This window comes from Manis javanica, chromosome 14 (genome assembly GCF_040802235.1).
Source record: "Manis javanica isolate MJ-LG chromosome 14, MJ_LKY, whole genome shotgun sequence".
In the NCBI taxonomy this organism is placed as follows: domain Eukaryota; kingdom Metazoa; phylum Chordata; class Mammalia; order Pholidota; family Manidae; genus Manis; species Manis javanica.
The window spans coordinates 15930553-15942732 of NC_133169.1; positions in this window are offsets into that span (position 1 = coordinate 15930553).

Here is a 12180-nt window from a genome sequence, read left to right on the forward strand (position 1 = left end):
AAGAATGAAATTCTATGTTTTTTATTTGTAGTGGGATTCAGCAGTGTCCCAATTATGTTCAGTCTCACCTAGTAAAGGGTCTCTCCAATTAGTGGATAGACATGGCAGGGAATCAATGACCTTTTGTTCTTTTTTACTAATGGAAAAGGCCTTGTACTGTGTGGGGATGGGCATAATGAGAAGGTTACTGAATTCCACTAAGTAGGGTAATAAATATATTCTGACTATTGTTGATTTTTCTGTGCAATAACTAGAAGACTATTCTGTTGCCTTCAGCAGATGCTCAGACTGTGGAAGACTCAACAATAATATTTTTTCTTTTAGATGTGGGAGTCTTCCTGAGTTTCCCTTGTAAAATGGAGATCAATGTAAGGATGGGAACTGCTTTGATGAGCTTCTAGTAATCCTGCCCCCAGAAAAAGAGAATAGGCAGATAATCAAAAGGAGTATGTGTGGCCCAAGTTTCAATTCAAGAGGAAATGCAAACAACGTCCTTCAGATCATGGCTAATTCCAAGGTCAACCTTAATAAAAAGTTCAGATTTAGAAATTACAGTGATAAGCAATAAGTAATAAGCAAAGCAGTCGCCTGAATCTGAAAAAGGATGCAGTCAGTTGAAATCAGGTGAGAAATAACAGAAAACCTTGTTCTGCTGGTTTGCCTTGAGCAGGGTCAGAGAGAACAGTGAAGTGGTCTTAAAAAATATGCATGGCAAAATTATTAATCCTACTTGCATTCTACTTCCTGATACTTACTGAATCCATCAGCTCTTTTCTATTCTACTGCCACTCTCTTAGTCAAAATCTCCATCATCCCTCTAGTGGAGTTCTTGCAATGGCTTCCCGGTTGGTCTCCCTGCATGCACTCAAAGAGAGAGTGATTTTTTTTAAATGCAAGTCAGATCATAGAGATCTCCTATACATCTTTCCATGGCCCTGAAAGGCCCTGTCATGTCCTAACGACCCAGTGGTTCTCAGTCCCAGGTGGTTCGTCCCCCTGGAACCTTTCAGCGTATCTGAAAACATTTTTACTCATCACTCTAGGATGTACTATTGAACTCTAGTGACTAAGCCGCTAGATATCCTACAAAGCACAGGAATGAGCCTCACAACAAAGAATTATCCGGCCCCGAATGTCAGTGCTGTGGTTGGAATACCTGGCCTTAGGCCCTGACGACCCCTCACCCTTATCTGAGATCACTTGCCCTGACTTATGCTTCAGGCCTGCTGGATGTCTTTTGGATTCACAGATGTGCAATCTTATCTCCTATTTCTAGTTTTTTGTATATGTCTCCTCTGAAGAATATGCTTTTTACCTTACAACTCCTCCTACTCGTCATCTAAAAGTCCCTTCCCCAGGGAAAGCTTGCCTAATGCCCACCGCCCACCTATGTACTAACAAGCATGGTCAGGATGGTCTCAAAACCTGGGTAGGTAGGGCTGAGTCTACAAATTTAAAATCTTCAGGATTGGCGACTGGCCAATGAGAAAGGGCTGTGATGGACACCAGTTCTGGAGGGAATCAAAGGTACTGATCCTTGCTACCATAGAGTTCTTACTTGAAATGATTATTAACTGACGGACTTCTTACTAAAATAAATACCAAGCGCCCTCTATAGGCCAGGGATTGTGTCCAGTTATTCCAGGGAGAGGAATACAAAGGTGAACATGACATACTCCCACGTGGTACGGTTTAATGTTCAAAGTGTTATTCCACTTGAATGAATGAGGCTGAGGAAGAGACTAATTTGGCCGACACTGTTGTTCATAATCATATAGTAAATACTTATCAAGTATCTACTAAAAGCCAAGCATTATGGAAGATGCAGGGGACACAAAGGTAAATAGCAAGCTGTTTTTACTCTTCCGCAATTTCCAGTCCCGTGGAAATAGTGACTAATTTTCCTGGGCTTCAAGATTACCCTACATGTATTATATCTAATCCATTCTTTGTACTTTCCCCCATGAATTAGGTGTTTTAATTAGCCCCAAATTAACAGAAGAGGAAACTGAGCTTTGGTGAAGTTAATCAAGTAGAATTAAATTTCTCAAGTGAAGGTCCAATGTCTGACATTTTTCACTGTTGTATCGTCAGTGTCCAGCACACAGTGGGTGGCCAATATATATTTGTTGAATGGATAAGCTTTCTTTCCAAAGGTCAGAGCTAATAAGGTGATGAGCTAGAACTGACTACCTGCCTTCAAATCCAGTCATTCTCCATATCACAGTGCTTTTGGTAATTATAAAGTCACATCTTTGAAATGGCTTCATTTCTGCCTTTACTTAATATCTGTCTGTCTACTTATTGGGTTCTTAATCCAGGAAGTATGGGAAGGATATAGGAAAAGCGGGGGAAAGGGCATGTAAGCAAAAAAAGTATGCTTACAATTCATTATTCCTCTCTCTCCCTTTAGCTAGTTGAAGGGCCTTAGAATATCAGGCTGGTTCTTTAATGAATTCCTTTGCCTATCCTGTTAATGGCAAAAAAGTATTCAATTTTACACTGAAGTTATAACAGAGGAAAACTTCCACCGTGGAAGGGAAGTCTTTTAAAGCTATGTTTCATTTTCACAACCATAGACATAAATTTAAGTAAGTGAGATCTCTCCTGCTAAATGGGAAGGTTTTGATGGTTTTATAAATTCCATGATATGCCTTTACCATTAACTGTAGTTCACTTTTCAAAGCACGGTCAGGAAAGTTAGCAAGGTGGAAATTATATAGAAAGGTTTTTTTTCCCCCTGAAAATGGTTGAATAAGAGTTCTACTGGGGAGGGACATTATGGGATCTCTGCCTAAAATATGTGAATAAATGTAATAATTTTAAGAAGAAATATACACACATATGCTATGTCCCTTATAATTCATTTTGAAGAGTTACATATTGGGAGTAAAAATTAGTCCTGGCATTTACATCGTATCATTCCAGCACTGGACAAGTCATGAGTATTTGAAACCTAATACCCAGGGACCTGTCATTCAGAACTCCAAACTCTTTTATTTTTGAGTCATGGTTGTGAGTTGTGGATATTGCAGATGGCAGAGATGGTGCATTGTGCCAAAATTGACTCCGTTATGGTTATCAAACCTCAAACTGATAACCCTATCAGGAAGACTTGTCTGGAACGACTACGCATCTACCCTGCTGGAAGACTTTGACATAGTATCTGGGAGTAGGATAGCAGGAGCTGCTGGACCCATTTCCCCTCCACCAAAGGAGCTGAAGCCCCACACCTAAAACTTAAAGAAGGAAATTTGAAATGGTATCAAGCAGTTATGTTTGCCTGTTCTCCCTGTCATAAAGAGCAAAGCCATAGTACTATGGTGCTTGATAAATTTTTAGAAGATAAGAGAGCTGGGCCCAAGCTAGGACTGTTTTTAGAGAAAGAAGTGGGAGAAAAGCCATGAATCTTTTTGTTTTTAAATCTGGAGATGTAAGGAGGAGTTAATAGAAATTCAAAACTATTTCTAAGGAACTGGAGTAAAATCAAATGTCACTTACTGAGGTCATTGACCAAGAAGTATATACAATTTGAGAATGCACATCAAGACCTCTGGGTTGTGGGTCTCTGCATTTTATGTAATATGTGCCTGTCAGTCTGAACAATCTGCTGGGGAGAGTAAGAAAGATACAAGAACAGAGTCTAGTCCAGGGGATCGCTGGTAGGAACCGGGAAGAGGGAAGTAGGTTGAGTTCACCTGTGCATTAGTATCCTAGGGGCTGCCCCAAAGTACCACATCCTGGGTAGCTTCAAAGAACAGAAATTTATTTATTTATTTTTACTGAAGTGGAAACGTGAAGTTCAAAATCAAGATTTTGGCTGGTGTTGTCCCTTCTGCATGCTCGGAGTGACTTCTGTCCCATGCCTCTCTCTTTGCTTCTGGGGGTTGTTGGCAATCCTTGGTGCCCTTAGCCCCTAGACACATCACTCCAGTCTCTGCCTCCCTCTTCGCATACCATTCTCTCTGCATCTCTGAACCTATCTCTTTATAACGATGCCCATTGTAATCCAGTATGTCCTCATTTTAACTTAATTATATCTGCAAATACCTTATTTCCAAGGGAGATCACATTCATAGGTCCTGGATATTGAGACTGCCAATATATGTTTCAGGGGGAGACCAGTCAGCTCACAGCAACCTCCATCCCTCTCTTGTGCAAGAGCGTCTTCCACCTTTCTTCCACCCAGGTGGCTAGCCATTCCTGATGTCAACCAGGATTCATGCCCCTGGATGATGCATGACTTGAGTGTCCATTTGAGTTGCCCCTCCTATTATGGATGATGCCTAGATATAGATGGGGCTGGCCTGCCGCAGGTCGGAATATGATTCAGACTTCTGATCCTTTCTTTGCTCGGAAGGTGGAGGGGGTTTGGAGAGCAGTGCCACATGAGCCTGATCACCGCAGCTCCCTTCCAGATGTTATTGATCGTGTCTGCGCTTGTGTTTATCAACAATGAGGCTTCAGCAAGTCTCTGAGCAATGACTATGCCACTTAAGAAAAGCTGGTAGTCATTTTGCACCCCATTTCACATCTTTGTTCTCTTCAGACAAAAGAAAGGACAAAAATAAGTACTTGCTATTCAACACCCACACTGTCATGTCTGAGGTCCTGTTGTATTTTCCGTAGAAAACATATTTCTCTCTCAGTAGTACTTTTCAGGACCAGGAGATTCTGAAAGAAGGGGTGAGAGTTTTCCTATTGATTGCTACATAACTTTGAACTTACCACTGGTTAGAGTATAGATGTCACAATCCCCACAGATCCAAGGAGGATAATATGCCATGGTTTCAGTGTTTTCACATTTTTAATATAATTGGAAGGGGCTCAATGGCAGTGGAGGCTGTGAACATGATTAACTATACCAATCCCATAAATCATATGCTCTTTCTAGTTAATTTCATTTAATAAAGCCACTCTTTACAGTTTACTATGTAATCCAACCTTTATTTTTCACAAAAATAATAAGTCCAGATTTTGAAGAAAAAAAATTCTACTGATAGGGGAATGAAAGGAACTAAAATAGAAAAAAAAAATCATGCATCCAAAACTATCTCTAAATAGCAAGAAGCAGATAAAGTGCTTTCAACTTTATTCACATCTTCTCATTGTAACAACAGCTAAAAATATTTTTAAATAGAGTTATTTAAGAAAATTTGTAACACCAAATGAATTTCTAGATATTAGAAAAGCTTTTTTTCAACTGTTTTTGCTGAAACAGAGATCTTAAAGAGGAAAATACCCAGGAAACCCACACTAAAACTGATGTGGAAAGCATCTGATCCCAAGAATATATCCCCCCACCTCCAACGTTCCTTACTTGTATTGTTGTTACATTTCCTACGTGGCAAATCTTGTTACTGTTCTCACGTACAGACATGCAAATCTATTTATATGAGTTAAAATACTAATGCCATTATGTGGAAAGGAGTGGCTGGTTCCAAATGAGGGACTTAACAACTCCCTGGTCTTGAGGCCGTCCCAGGGCACAGTGAAGACTACAGGCATTCTGCAGCAGAAAGTGTTCTGTGTTCTCCCTGTGGTCAGCTCAGCTCTAGGGGGCCTTTTTTCCTCTCTAGGGGAATGCCATCTGCTGGCCTCACTTGCACATTCTTTATTTGCATGTGCTAGTCTTTTTATTGCAAATAGGGCTCTAAATCTTACTTTAGAAATGGATATTGCTCTTGTGCAAGTGCATGTGAGAGAGAAGCTATCAATAATGTTAGTTATGAAAACCTGATCATAAGTGTTTTTAGTCCATTAGCCATTTCACTTTATTTATGTCCCCTTTCAGGCAGGATTTGAAGCCAATATTCAAAAGATGAAGTTTGGATGAAGAGCAACACAAGAGGGTATAAAACACTGTCACATTTTTTCATGCTAGAAAATATTTCTTCTTTATATTATTTCTTTAGATGGCTCCTAACAGTAAGTAACCTCTGGGGAATAAGAAATGCAGAAAGGGGAACTGGGCCAAGGATAGGTATTATTTAATATGTATCATCTGTCTATCTATCTATCTATCTATCTATCTATCTATCTATCTATCTATCTATCATTATCTACCTATCATCTATTTACTTACAGTCATCTTCCTATCCCTTCTCTATCATTACACTTAATTGTTTTTATGAACATTACCAAATACTAAAACTTACTTTTTCTACTTCGAATAAATAGGCCTCTAGTCAATTTTGATATATTTTACTCCATTTACAGCCCCTAGGAGAAATTTGGCTCATGATTCATTAATAAATATTGTTTGCTCTTATTTGCTGCTTTATCCTCCAAATAGCGTGCAGTATGAACAGTTGAACCTGCAAGGAGAGAGGATGTTTGTGCCTTTCCCGGGGTACAGTGCCTGTTAACTGTTGAGATTGCTGGTGTGCGGTTACCAATTTAATGTATCTTCAAAGCCACTGCCTGATCCTGCCATGGACAAGTGTGGAAATGTCAGCCCACAGAACCCTCTCCGTGCATCACCCAGCCCAGCTGTAGGGAGTGGGATGGTGTCAGTCACTCCCAGAGCTCTGCTCATATTTCACAATGCCCAAGGAGAGCAAGTGGAGAAAAGACTGGTAAAGAAAGGGTGCCTCAAACAATCCAATGTTCTTTTATATCACTTTAGAACCCATAATAATATAACTGCAAAGGAGAAAGCATTTTCTCCAGTAGGTTAATAGGCATTTGGGGGTCTTTTAAGGAAAGAATCAAATGTTTGGTATAATGTCCCCAATCAGTAAGCGATATTGTGACTCAGTGTTGGGCCAAATGCCTCAATTGAGCTTTGCACACTTAATAGTGAGTCTCTGACTTTTACATTAATTTGCATTACTGACAATGAAGACAACGATGTTTTAAATCCTTGTGCACACTCAAATGAAAGCAAATGCTAGCTCTTTGAGTCACCTAGTCCTTCTCTATGGAATCATTTCTAATTGAATGTTCAGATCAAAGTTTAAGTTTATAAGAAAGAAAAACAAGTGCAGATAAATAGTTATTATCTGACATCCTTATGAAAATTCATGACCTGCAGTTTTATCAGAGACCTTATAAGAATTCTAATTGTGGAGTATGCAGAGCTATTAAATGGCTAGTACGCTTCAGTCTCCTGATAAGAAGTGAGTTAAATAATTGTCCTGTTTAACTTGTGCTTGTTAACCTTTAAGGTCAACTAGTTTGAACATACGTTTAATGAAATCCTGGAGCCAGAATTTATGATACTGCTGCTGAATGTTAAATTGGACAATTTACATAAGCAGGACATTAACCTTCTGAGCACTAAATAGCATTTTAGCACTTAGCCGCTGGGGACAATAAGGGACATGTTCTATATATTTGTGATTAGCTTGCTTGGAAACTCTCATGATGACCAATTGGCCTACCAAGTTTAGCAGCATAATTAAATGAATGGACTTAGCCTAAGTAAATTATCAATGCTGTGTACAGTATATCATTATAGTCCAAAGGAAAAAAAGATATGAATAATTTAATAATACATTACTAATTTATCAATGCTAAGTGACTTTGAGGAGGCTCTTTGTAGTTCATTGTTTTAAATTTGATATTTGATTTACTGCTCATGTGATTAAAACTGAACCTATTTCATTTCTCACCAGAAATATGTACAAGCAGTAAATGTTATTTTCTTTTTTTTGAGGTGAGAGGGGTAGTGTTTTCTGCTTTGGTGATATTGTAGAATGCCTGCTACTGCACACTGATTAGCAGGTAAACCAGCAATCTGTCACAATCAGGTGTATGCAGTCCCTACTCCTTGGTAGGGATGGAATCCCCTTCCTGGGGGTAGAGGGGGCACTAACCCCTGCGTTGTTCATAAACCCAGTTTACAACACAGCAGCAATTATCATTATGGTTTGTAAGGGTCAAGCACTAGGGGAAGCAATTTGCACTTCACCTCGGAATGTTCCTGCTGATTGTGGCTAATCAATTCTCTAGGCTGGCTATCCTGGAGTTGCATTCTGTAAACTCAGTGTCACATTAGGGTGTACTGAACTTTATGGTCAAGTATCTATTTGGGGAAATAGTATGTCACTCTGAAATCACCTGGCCCCCTACTCCTTAGACTTTGAGGTAAGCCTGGCCTGGATCTCAACCCACGTTCCTGGCCGTGTACGACTCCTCCTTTTGTCCTGAGAGGCCCCAGGTTTTTCCTTCCACATAGTCCTCTCTCTTAATCTTGATCTCATTCTCCCCATTTCTTTTGTCTTGAGAGACCCTATGAAGGTAGCCTTTTTATGGCCTCACCTTGAACTCTATTCACCTCAGCATTTTGTGGCTTTGATGATGCATCATGTGGTGGGGTCACAGTGCCGAGCCTGGGATCTTTTGCTGATGTCAGTCGTCATCCTTTCGTCTCTCCTCGTCACCTTCTTCTTCAGAGAAATGAGACTGTTTCTGTCTCCCGGAGGTCCCTCTCAGGTTCACCTTCTCCCCGAATAATCATCCAAGTAGTTCTCCAAACAAATATTCTCCCATTTCTGAAAGGGAAATGTAACCCTGGGGAGAGGAAATCCTGGGGCAAAATACCTCTAAAACCAAAATCAGTCAAGAGGAGAAATAAAGTTTAAAACGTGTTTATTGCTTACAAACTGCAGTCTGGGCCGTCTCCCTCCTGTTCAGGCAGGAGCAAAGTGAAGCCTCCCCCTCAACCTCTCAGGTTCAGATAAGTCCTAGGTCGCCCAGGTAATTACCCATTGAAATACTACCGTCCACCCCTGAGGAATGCCCGTTGATATGGAGATTCATTAAAGCCGGGTGATAGATTCCGGAAATTGTGAAATTTTACCCACAGAAATCATAAATACTATCCCACCTAGTTGCAAAACCATAGGAATACGGTACTAAGTGAAGTGGGTTTTTGGCAAATTCCTGGTTGATCTGCTTGATACAGATCATGCTAAGTCTTCTCTGGCTGACAACACGGCTTCCTAATCTGAACCTGAGCTCGCCTCACTAATAAATAACAACAACAGCAGCAATAATAGTAATAACTTACATCTTCCCACTTTAGAGAATGCTTCACTGTACATTATCTCCTCTGATCCTCATGAACCTGTAGATGTAAAGGAGGTAGTATTATTACAATTTCCCATAAATGAAAGTGTGGCTAAAATATTAAGTAGCTTGTACAAAGAAACCCTGCCCTGCTGTTTGTGACAAAGACGGATTTAATTTTTTTTTTTTGTCTGTTTCCAAGGCCAGTGCTTCTGTATTAACATGGCGTTCGTGCTCTAATTATTGTTCAGGTCAATAAATATTGATTGAGCATCGATTATTTTTTTATTAATGTTAAAATTCTTATAAGTAATTCATGCCCATGATAAAAAATAATAAGATCAGTACAAATGACTATACAGTTATACAGTAAATAAACAGCCTTTTTTCTCTAAATCACAGGTACCCTCTCAAGAAACAGTTAATGTCAGTATCTTATAGATCCTTCCACTGATATTCTACTGTAAGTTTGCATGTCTATCTTTTAAAAAATATTTGGTAACATACTGGACATACTAGCCAGCACCTTGATTTTCTCTTAACACCATGTCTTAGGGATTGATCCATTTGGCACACATTAATCTATTAAATCTCTTTCAATGGTTGTACAGTATTCTATATATTTGTTAGAATTTACTCATTCCTTTAGTCCTATTTTTTTGTGATTTCCTATTACAGACAATATTAAAAATCTTTATAATATGTCATGGTTAAGCAAATTCAGTGTATCTGGAAGAAAAACTTATTTGAAAAAAAATCACTTCTGGTACTATTCTGGCCAGGCACTGGTCACTCAGCTTGATACTAACCTTTTCCATTAATAATCAAGTAGACTTTCCTATTAATACATATTCCATTTTGCTTCCAGTTGATTCAACTTCATTCCATTTTTCCAAACTAAGATATCTTTGGGTTAGGAAACCAGAATTAGTAAGATAGCAAAACATTAGAAAGTTAACTGAGAGTTGGGAGCTAGCCAAGATAGAATCAAGCCAGTGTAGTCAAGGGTTTGGACTCTGGAATCGCAGACTTGGATTCAAGTGTTGGCTTTCCTGATTACTAAGTGTGCAATGTGAGCAGGTTAGTGTGCTCTCTGTCTCAGTCTGCTTTTTGTATGTCCTCTCTGTGCCTAATAAAGCACTGACATCTATAAATTGTGGGGGTGGGGGTGGATGGAATTGTATAATGCCTGCAAATGCATAGTTTCTAGTTCCTAGTAAGTGGTCAAAAAATCTTAGCTGTTATCAGGTATTAATATTATTGAAACTTTCAGAAATAATTGATGACATACCTGAGTCAATCCTAATCAAAACCGGGTTGCTTATTTTTAATTTTAAAACTACTTACAGCAAGTAGTTCCTTGACAATTGAGTGCTACCTGGTCAGAATAACAGCCAGAGCAAACCTTTCTAAACCCTGTTTAGAGCCATCATATAAGCAGATATGGCCCAGGGTTTAGCCACTACTACATTTTTTGTGAGAAAAGTATTATTACTGTTCAAGTGAGTACATTCAATGGAGACCTTATACTAAAATAATTTATAGATATAAATCCTTGATCTCATTCTTTGTTGCTAGTTTGCTTCTATTATTAATTTTGTATTGTTCTAAAATGTGAAAGAGCCCAAAATGAATGCTCTGCCTTTCTTCCACTGGACACCCTACCCCCATCTTTTACGTAGCTGGAGAGAAATAAAAGACAGAAAGGCTCAAGTTGCTTATGTTCTTGATGCCTAGCCTGACTTCAGAGAGCTGGAATCCTTTCCCGAGATTTCTCTCTGAGGACCACTCAGATCAAATGCCTTCTGGGATATTTGATTCCCACCTTGATTGTACCAGCCCTCCTCAGTCTGCCACTTCGCCTCTAGATGTCCCAGCAGTTGATATTTTGGGATAATTTAGCATTTGGATTTGGTGTCAGAGGACCTGAGGTTGTGTCCTATTTGGCTGCTTTTGTACCCTGAGTGGGCAGTTGCTGAAGTTAACTACTTCATCTGCCAGGTGTTATAAAAATATTGACCCTCCTTACCTCACAGGAGCAAATGAGATGGTGAAAGTTCTCTGGGGATAACAGAGCATGGGGAAAATTATAATAATTATTATCATTATGATTGCTGTTGATACAGGAAGCAATGTTGAGGGAGTCAGAGATCATATCTGAAGCAGCAAAAGCAGCCTTATCCCACTGACATAGGAGCTGGGGAACTGACTGGTCTTTTTGTAATACTTCTTATTCTGTTAGGCAAACACCTCATCAGGAATTTCAGACCTTCTAGAGCTTTACTAATTGGCAGAACTTCTGTCTTACTCCAAGCTGCAACTTGAAACTGTGTGTGTGTGTGTGTGTGTATGTGTTAACAATAGGGCCGATGGATTTTCTTACCTTGTTGCCAATCAGGTAATACATGCTTTGAGCTGGCACAGCTGAAATGGTACAAGCCCATTTCTGTCTCTTTAAGTCTTCCCTTCATCTTCCAGGAACCTCCAACAAATTCATTGTGAATGCTGGAAGAGCAAAATCATTAGGATGATACATACAAAGACAAAATGAAAACTACAACTTGTGGCAAAGAAACCCAATAAAGCTTATTCTTCTTTCAGAGTGAATAGCTGTGGTTTAAAGAGTAGGTGATATTTCAGATTAGCTTGACTAACAATCCTTCTAAGTATTTGATACTCAAAAGTTAAAGGTGTCACCACTGGCTTAGTTCTTTTTTTCTCCAAATTCTTCTAAAATGCTCAGTTGTTTAAATTCTGACCAATAGATGCAGAAAGATAGTACTTTTTCATTTTGTCTCCCACTGTTCCCTTGTGGCACACCTTCTCTTGAGAACTCACCTGCAAGTTAAACTTTTTTGAGTGATTATACATGGAGAAGAAATGTTGAAACAGATAGATCTTGGAATGCAAATATCTATTTCAGAATCTGCAGCATCCTTCATAATTACCATGGTCATCCATTTTGCTAGAGTTGATCTGCTTTTTCTTTTTAGCCATATTGCTTGCCAGACACTAAAGCTAGAGGAATATTACTTCAGAATATTTTTCAAAGGATGCAAATGTTTTCATGGTTCTCTTATTATTGGCCAGTATAATTTTAGCTAGAAATGCTTTTCAATAAACATTTGATCCCACAATAAGCAGATTTCCTTGTCTCCTAATAAC